This window comes from Rutidosis leptorrhynchoides, chromosome 8, assembly GCF_046630445.1.
Source record: "Rutidosis leptorrhynchoides isolate AG116_Rl617_1_P2 chromosome 8, CSIRO_AGI_Rlap_v1, whole genome shotgun sequence".
NCBI lineage: Eukaryota > Viridiplantae > Streptophyta > Magnoliopsida > Asterales > Asteraceae > Rutidosis > Rutidosis leptorrhynchoides.
The window spans coordinates 231,108,396-231,118,840 of NC_092340.1; the positions used below are offsets into that span (position 1 = coordinate 231,108,396).

The 10,445-nt window shown below is 32.7% G+C and overlaps 1 long non-coding RNA gene across 2 annotated transcripts; it reads right to left on the reverse strand.

Annotated features, from left to right (window-relative positions):
- Nucleotides 1–5,816: 5,816 nt before the first annotated feature.
- On the reverse strand, nt 5,817–10,180 carry LOC139861207 (uncharacterized). Of its 2 annotated transcripts, XR_011763685.1 has the most exons (7): nt 9,646–10,180; nt 9,510–9,544; nt 8,553–8,788; nt 8,206–8,278; nt 7,435–7,494; nt 6,747–7,350; nt 5,817–6,658 (listed from the first exon to the last, which is right to left on the reverse strand). It is a non-coding gene; the product is annotated as an uncharacterized lncRNA (long non-coding RNA). The 2 variants fall into 2 exon arrangements; XR_011763684.1 differs by having other exon boundaries at nt 8,206–8,788.
- Between the last annotated feature and the right edge of the window lie 265 nt (nt 10,181–10,445).

Sequence of the window (10,445 nt, forward strand, 5' to 3'; positions counted from 1 at the left end):
TATTCCTTGTTGTTGTTGTAAAACTGTCACTATAGACCACCATGAACACCATCTTCAACCTCAAGCCAACCGTCACTCACCCACCTCTTTCTCTCTCCTTCTTCTTCGTGAAATCATCAAGATCACCACACCACCATCGATTACCAACAATTAACTGTTACATGCTTCTTGTTTCCTTCTATGTGCAACCTCCATCAAACACCACCATATAACCACCTTGTTACCTTGAACCCACCACAAAATATTACGACATCATAATAAAACCATCTCCATCACCACCCTCACAACACAAATCTCTATTTATGTTTCTTGCTTGATCTAACCCAACCCGAAGCAACACCCACAATCACCACTACATCAACAACACCGTAACTACCATCACAAACCACCTTGTATTCTTTCTCTTCTCTTTTGATTACGGCAACAAGAACCATCACCAACTAAACAACCTTCTAACTCTACCACTCTCCACCTACTAGCCCCACCGTAAGTACCACCATGAACCACCCAACAAATCATCTACAGTACTACTACTGGTTGCTTCTGTTTACCGCCACAAAAATCCATCACACATACCTTGTTTCATTACTACTACTCACGTTGTTTATGTCTTCCCGTTACAACGAATAAATATGACGATCATTGTGATCTAAATATGATAAAACGAAACAGAAGAGGACGTTTATGATGATGAGAAACGAACTGCTGCTGCTCGCCCTAAGTCCCTGTTATGTTCACGAAGAAGAAAAGAGGAGAACATGTTCACCATATAAGGTTTGCAACTTGGATATATAATACTTCAATATATATACAGAGCATAATTAAATTTTAAGTAAGTGGCATTTAACAAAAAGCAAGTGGGATTAGATATCCTCTCTTGGCCGACCAAAAAGTATCCATTAGGTGATGTTTTATTTTTTGTAGATATAGAGTAAGATGATGATAATAATTAAAGTAGGATGATTATGATGCATAATGGAAAAGTGACATGGTGATACTTGTTAGAAACCGAAAACAATGATATTGACATCCAGCTCCTTTATTTATTGCTGAGCCGTGAACTATAGTTGATGGTGGGCCATTATGATTGTGACAACTCGGGAATTTCCAACTAAATTTAAACTTAATCTTTATATGATTTCGACACGATAAGCAAAGTCTGTAATGTTAAGTCTCAAAAATTTTGAACTGTCTTATATATTCAATTACCCTTCGACCAAGCCCCGACGATTCACGAACAATGGTTGTAAATAAATAAATAATTATATATAACTTTATATAGTAAATTGAAACTATTGGCACATTAATCCAGTAATGAGACTGCTAATATATATCCTTGCACGTTTAATTTATGATATTGTTATTCCTTTATTTCCATTCAATTGATCCACTTGCTAATTCTTCTAATACATATATTGATATATTGATATTCATGCACTCAAACAAAACACTTGCAATCTTAAGATTCGTTTACTGAATCTAGTACGAACCCCACATCAAATACCCGTTCCTTTATGTTTGATGATTGACTTATACCACATAATCCACCACTTGCTCCACTTTTATATTATATATATGATTATATGGAAGAATCATCACCAAACCCATTTATATATATTCTAAATGTTTTACTTTATGAAACATAATAACACATGCTTACAGTATCATATTAATATATACACATTTTGGACTAACACACAAACAAAAACCCCATGTTTTTCTTCTCCTAATTGTATTTAATTATTTAGTGTTTGCTTTTTCTCTAATAATGCACCCACTCGTTTCAATCAACTGGTTCCCAAGTTGAATTAACATTGTGATAATAATTGTTTTGTTTATCAACATAAGCCATCACCACTCTATAGTATATACCACATACAAGTATAGGCCATCTATCTATATCTCTATTCTTGTTGTGAAACCAACCAACACCAACCCATCGATTCACTGCCACTTCCTTATATTCTTGATATTAAACCATAATCATACATCATATATAGATCATCACAAACCCACAATTATATTTATGATCAATCACACACATGAACACAACACCAACCCGGCATCCTCTGCCTTCTTGATTCTTTCCCGACAACCATCTCGAATCACCAACAATAATCGATCACCACCGTGGTTCCAACACTCACCACCTTGACTACCCTCATCCATCATCCGGTCACCACCATAAGAAACACCCTACAATCATCTAACTATCTCTCCTCTCTCTCACATCTCTCTCTCTTAATTCTAGTAACTGAAACCCATTTCATTTTCATTTCTGCTTTCTGGCTTTTGCGTTGCTGTTTACAGCTTGCAAGCGAGACCCAAAAGCTCTCGTGGTGCTATTATGTTGCTTGCTACCATCCCCGACCATCATCAATCAACACATAATCACCACCTCCTACAGCCACCTTGTCTTTCTCTTCTACTACTCTCATCCTGTATACAGACCCTGCAAACATTCATTTACAAACATTAAACCATCATGTTTATTGCTACCACTATGCTGCTGCTACCTAGTTCTGTTTTAACTTGCAATCAATCACCCCCTGTCATCATAAATTGTTACATATACCTCTATTCGACAACCTGCTGCAAAAATCTTTGCTATTCGTTGCTGCTCCTGCTGCTGTACCTGCAATAATCAAACCTGCAAACACGGCTTGTTATAAACTAAGGCTGCTATTCTCTTCTGCTCTCCACTCAACCCCAATCACCTGCAAGTTTTACTGATTATTTCTTTTCTGTACCTGTTGTAAACATTCGCAAACCATCTACAACTGTTCACTTTTATTCTGATCGTCAACAGACTACAACTACATACTACTAGTGTACCTGTTTCTATTCGAATTCAAACCCCAAAAGCCAAATGATTTAATATTAAATTAAATTAATGACTTACTTCGATTCTTGGATGATTATTTGTGCCTCGTGAGGTATTAACCTCAATTAATTTACACTTCAAGAATCCAGATCTCAAAGTCAACATATAAAGCTTTCGGTTAACCTTTTCAATTCATGAATTATAAGGTATATCTGAAACAAATGATTAATTACGAGTATGCTATGGGAGAATTCTAAACACTTTTCATGAAAGAATCCATACCTGAACCGAATTAGACTTCAGTTTCTGAATTTATGTTCATCATCACCACCGCCACTATCATTAACAAAATTAGAGTTTGTTATTGTTCCTAACCTTGATTTCCTTCACAAACCTGTTTAAGCGTGGATATAGGAAACAAGCTCATCGATCTAGTGACTTGATTTTGGTGGAATTTGGTCTTGAGAAAAATGATGTATCGACTAACAGGAGGAATGAAACGATCCAGGGTAATCAGAAGGACCGGATGTACACTACAAGAAAAATGCTCCTATATGACCTTTTTTTCTGGGACCTAGTAAAATATGGTCCTAAATGCTACTTACATAGGACCAAACAATATTTAGGTCCTTTTATGAGCTACGCTTTTAGAGTATGGTCCTATTATGAGGTACACTTTTAGAGTAGGATCCTATGATGAGATACGTTTTTAGAGTAGGTCCCATAATCATATATTTTCATAGAACACTTAAAAAGTAGATCCCAATAGAGGATCTTATAAGACATTTATTTTATAGAGTCTCATTATATGTTTATGTAATAGGACACTTAATATGAACGTCTTTAGAGGCCAATTATTTTCGAGAGTCTTATTAAATTGTATCATGTTAGGACTTTTGGGACTTATGTCCTATAAATTTATGTTATTAAGACACACTATATGACGGTCATATGAAATGTACCTTTATAGTCCAATTCATAGGACACTTTAATTGTGAATCATCAAATGGAACTTTATAAGACAGTTAAAGATTTAGTGTCGCATTATGTGTGAATTTAATAGGACAATTTATAAAAAGGTCATATGAAATAAACTATCATAGGACATTTTTTTTCATAGTCGTATTATATCATAAGCTAATAGGACATGTGAAATATATGTCGTATCATTATAAATATTTAGGCTACTTTTATTCTTTAATGTGACGGATGAGTTGTTGGGGCCTTAAATATCATATGATTTCATAGGACACTTTAATTGTGAATCATCAAATGGAACTTTATAAGACATTTAACGATTTAGTGTTGCAATATGTATTTATTTAATAGGACACTCTATCAAAGAGTCATATGAAATAAACTATCATAGGACATTTATTTTTCATAGTCGTATTATATCATAAGATAATAGGACATGTGAAATATATATCGTATCATTATAAATATTTAAGACACTTTGATTCTGTAATGTGACGGATGAGTTGTTGGGGTCCTAAATATCATAGTAATTCATAGGACACTTCAATTGTGAATTATAACATAGAACTTTATAAGACATTTAACGGTTTAGTGTCGCATTATGTGTTAATTTAATAGGACACTTTTTAAAATAGTCTTATAAGATAAAATATAATAGGACATTTAATTGTCAAAGTCGTATTATATCATCAGCTGATAGGACATTTGATATGTATGTTGTATCATTTTAAATATTTAGGACACGTTGATTCTTTAATGTGACGGATGCGTTTTTGGGGTCCTAATTATCATAGATCTCAAAGGACACTTTAATTGTGAATCATAACATGAAACTTTATAATACATTTACCGATTTAGTGCCGCAATATGTGTTCATTTAATAAGACACTTTATAAAAGAGTCATATGAAATAAACTATCATAGGACATTTATTTGTCATAGTCGTATTATATCATAAGCTAATAGGACATGTGATATTTATGTCGTATCATTTTGAATTTTTTAGGACACTTTGATTGTTTAATGCGACGGATGAGTTGTTGGGGTCCTAATTGTCATATCATTTCATAGGACACTTTAATTGTGAATCATAAAATGGAACTTTATAAGACATTTTACGGTTTAGTGTCGCCTTATGTTTTTTATTGAATAGGACACTTTATAAATAGGTGTTAAGAAATAAACTATTATAGGACATTTATTTGTCATAGTCGTATTAGATCATAAGCTAATAGGACATGTGATATTTATTTCGTATCATTGTCAATTTTTAAGACAATTTGATTCTTTAATGTGACGGGTGAGTTGTTGGGGTCCAAAGTATCATATGATTTCATAGGACACTTTAATTGTGAATCATAAAAAGGAACTTTATAAGACATTTAACCGTTTGATGTCGCATTATGTGTTAATTAAATATGACAACTTATATAAAAGTTACATAAAATATACTATCATATAACCTTCATTTGTCCTAGTCATGTTAGATCGAAACATAATAAGAGACTTTATATTTAGGTCATATTAATCTAAGTTTCTAGGAGACGTTGATTGTTTAATAAGACGAATGAGTTTTTTGTGTCTTAATATTATAAAAAGGACTTATAAGAATTGAATTTGGTGATCTTATGAACATTGCTAGAATAACATGATTTTGTATTTGTAACTTTCCTTATCGGTGTCGTACTTAAAGAGATGACACATGAATCATAATATTTTGTATTCAGTTTTAAGTAATTATATATAAGCTTAGTTCTTCGAGTTATTTTTTATGTTTTGTATGCAGTTCTAATAATGGTCAGAACCATACATGAACACGGAATAAAAAGATGTATTTTTAATAAAAGAAAAGTCATACGTAGTCAATTATGAATTCGTTGTATTGTCTAAACGAGCTTTGATATTTATCAATACATAGGATTAGATATAGTGATGTAAACCAGTTTTATGAACTAACATAAAAATTACCGTTTCTATACTTGCCAATTGTTGCTCCTTTTTTTTCGAAAGGCAAAACACTTTATTAGCACGAGAAATTAGGATACAACACGAACATAGCACCCATTACATATGACTTGGGCACTATGGAGAACTCGACAAAGATGTTGCAAAGGGAGAAACATGCAAGAAACCTCAAAATTAGGATCACACTCATGAAGAATACAAAATGTGTTAATTATATCACTCTCATGAAGTCAAAGAAATGCAAGAAACCTCAAAATTAGTATATGGACTGAAACTACATATATTTTTTTTTTTTTGCTGAACCTGAGTTTCGAGGTTGTCTTTTGCTAGCTCAAGATGCCTGAAATAAGGTGTAGCTGGTTTTATCCTGATCTTTTGTTAAATAACTAGAGAAAGGTTCGGGCGCACGTTGTTGCGCACTACTCGTTTTCTATTCGAGATATTGCTTGTACGTTGAGACCTTTGTTGTTTAATCCATGAGAAAGTTCAGCAGCAGTTGACACATTGATGATCGTTTGTACATCTAATTTGCCCCGCATCGTTACTAGCTTCCATTTGAGCATCGCTGAAGTAAGCTGGTAACGTTTAAAACTTCGTTAATGGTCTTTCCAAGATAAGGTTCGGCAATTTCCTTTATTTTAGTTTAGAACAAAAGCACCAATTTTATTTGCAGAATACTTCCGTCCATTTGCCTCAACCCAAGTATCTCCATTTGGAGTCTTAACAATCTTGTACGGAACCGTTCTCATTTCTTTCTGTGTCTGTAAATCATTTGTTAGGTTAGTGAATGCCTGACGTTCAGGGGGAGAACCGACAACCGACTTCCCTTTTTTAATTAAACGCCACAACTGATGTTGTAGTGTGTGCTTATTCAGCATTCTCAATAGCAGACTACATATAAAAACAATGACGTCTTTAATTTATACATACAACTACTCGAATTAAATATAGTAATCAACAAATGAAATATGATTCGTACCTTTCCCTCCTGACTGATACATGTGAATAGTCAATAATAAAAAAAATAGCAGCACCTGTTTCTTAAGACTTCAAAATCATTAAATCCAAAAAATTCGTAGAGTTGACCCATGTTGACCTCAAAAAATGGTTACTACTTGACTAATGCATTCTTGCTGTGGTTAGGATCCAAACAATACAAAAAGATAAATGATATCTTGTTGGTATGTTCAGCCAACATTTTATTTAAAATACTATAGAAATACCAACACTTGAAAAAGCCTTTTTTTTTTTAAACGGCCGCTTTTCAGCTGATTTTTGGATCCCACATAATCTGATATAATCCCTTAGGCCATTACCATTGAGAAGCATACTCTCACACCTTTCTATACACAATATATTTGTCAAAAATTGGATTTACGATTAGAAAGTTATGGCTTGGCGAAATAGCCAAAAAGTTGACTTCTGCTGTTACCAAGTGTTGATCTGCATAACAGGAGTAGCATACAAAGTCTCGTTCCCAAATTGACCCCGTTTAACCCAAACGGGTCAAGCATCCAAATAGTCAAAACCATAGCTTTTCATCATTCTAGCTATAGTTTTACTATCAATTCACTTCGAGAAACCTTCCAAAATAACAAAATTTATATAACTGAACATATGCGCATCTAACCCATAAGGATCGAATAGTATAAAAGCGATAAAAATACCTTGAGGCACAAATGTAGTAGATACCGAACGTGGCACACTGCAAATAGGAGACACACCATCTACATATCAAATATGAAGAGTCATAAACAAAAAACAAACTAACACAACTCATTACTCCAAAGGAAAAAAAGATCAACCAATAAGAACATACCCATATGATTAAAAGATCTAATCAACTGTAGGCCAACATCATCACAGAGACTATATAATCAGAATTAGAAGTCTCCACATACACACTTAGGTTGGTTTGGCCAAACAAGTGTGACACAACTATCATCTCCGAGTGACGACTTGTTAATACATTTTATTTTCTTTTTTTTTTTTTATTGAAAATGTGGAACATGCATCACCACTTACACCATCAGGTGCCTGCAAATAGTACCACGCAATTAAAAGCAAACAAAAAATATCGTATGTGTCAGATTAGAGGGTCTTTTTTCTAAAGTGTATTGAAAAATCGCCTATATTCTTCCTTCTGGTTTCGATAAGAAAGCACGGATCATTCATAGTTGCAAAAAATGCTTTAAATCATGGTGATAGATACTCAAAGGATTTTACTGTCCAAATCAAAAGTGTGAACGATCTTAAATTACAACAACCACTACATGAACGAAAAGAAAATTAAAAAAGAAACCTCAAATTTCACAACAAATTTAGAGCACTAATAAATATAATTAGAAATTAGATACATGTATATACAAACACAATAACAATCAGTTAACATGTATATTTAAAAATAAATATAGGTTCAGAGTAGAAGACGATGCTACCTGAAGGTTTCTCAATTACACCCAATTATTGACTCAAATGTGATCCAACACATGACGTTTTAGCTCTGCTTAACTGCATAAACATTCATTTCATACAAACATGAACAACTTATCAATAAGCTGAATGATCAATAATAATGGCCTAAATAATTTATTAAATTCAATATGGACAGAAACAAATAAATTACACATCATATGAACTTGATACTTTGTGAACTACATGAACCAAGCGTTAATATAAATAAGGTAAGCATATAAGTAGCATACAAAAAATTAATCAATCATATGTACAGAGATAAATAAGTTAAGCGTAATATACACTTGATTAATTCTTAGGTAAGAAGTACTTATTTTTAGATACAGTAATGAAAGCCTTCTTGTTCCCGGGCCAGAAGTATTTAACGATCATCCCATCTCAGCTACCACTTGCTTGAACCCAGTGAGTTGCATACTTTCATTAAGATCAACAACATTTTCCTCACAGCCAATAAAATTCACAAAACCATCATCATGAGTTTCAAAATTACCTCCATATTGGCATATTGATATCATCAAACCTTCATCAAAAGAGAACTCATGACAGCTGCAACCAAACAAAGATTTCAGCATATGCACAAAACGAATACAAAATCGAAAATGAATTAATGAGTATTCAAACTTCGCCCCAAAACATTATAGTTATGCCTCACAAAAACCCATATAGTGTAAAAAAAAAATCGAAGCAAATAAAACAAAGTAAAAGTATAAAAAATGTGTATTCTTTGCTCTCACTTTATTTCGTTCTTTCCTTAGTTTCTCGAAACGCATTCCCTAATCGTCATTTCTTTTCGTAAACCAAAATTAACCAAATCGAAAACCATTTAAACCTTCACTTCCTGATTCCTTCACGATCATTCATCTCCTCGCGCTATTAAAGTGTTAATTACAATTTCAGTTCAAGTCAAAAACTTCTTAAGATATAAGCCATCATACCTATAATGTTTAGTTAGAGGCTAAAACTTCTGTACATTATTGGCAAACTGAAATTCTTATGACACCTCAAATCCAAAATGAACTACTTGACTTTTTTATTGCTATACAAACTCTATAATCGTTATCATACAGAAATACATGAAGTACACTAATGTTCAAATAGTACAACTATATGACAATCAGTTTCAATTTTTGTTTAATCAAAAGAAGTAAAAAACCAAATTAATACAATAAACGCTACAACACTCAATTACACAGCTTGAAATAAAATTAAAATAGTATACAATAAACACAAAAAAAAAAAAAAAAAAAAAAAAGATAATAAGGATTACCTGGAAGTAATCAATACCAAGTGATATCTTAGAACCTATATTACCAAAATCAGAACAGAAAAGTGTGTCAAAGTGAGTACAATATTTTAGAAAAGCTGTAAAAGAACAACACAAAAAAAGAAGATGAAACCCTAACCTTCATATTAATGTTAGTGAAATGAAATACCGACGAAAAAACTGAAACCCTAAAACTTCATACTCATTGATCACCTCAGGCAACACAAATAGTTCATGGACGGCACCGCACACTTTAGCCATCTATGAGGGTGAGTATTTTTGGGGGGATATGAACGAACGCTGACTTCTTGAATTAACGATCTGAGATCTATCTCCATGTAATTTAATGAAACTTTAAGCATCATTAAATAATATAGATTCCAAAACTGCTTTCAGATCAACAATTGATGGAGTAATTGTTTCTAAACTGCTCGATTTTTGTTTTTCGTTAAGAACGAAGAACTCGGATCGAATTAGCTCGAATCTGTTGATGTTGTTGTGTTATGATGATCAACGAAGCATAAGATTCTGATTGAGACCACATATCTGACTTCAATTTGCTGAATAACACAACACATGAAAGATTTGAGAATTTCAGCTCATGAAGGTGAAGAAGTACGAGTACTGTAGGTGTGATGATGTTGTGATTGTGAATGTGAATATTTGACTATTTGACGAATAAATCTGAAATGTACTCCGTATATGTTATAATCTAAATATGAAATATGAATTATGAATTATGAATGAAATGAATAAGTGTTTGTGTAATATGATTGTGATATTTGATTTTTTGATTTGGATTTAAGCGTGAAATTTTGATTTGAATATTTATATCAGAATGTGTTTTTCGAAAGAATTTGGAATTGTTCGTAACAAAATTTTTCAGAAATTTTTCAAAAGTTTTCGGTGATCTCTTCGTGGCTCGGATATCAATTGTTA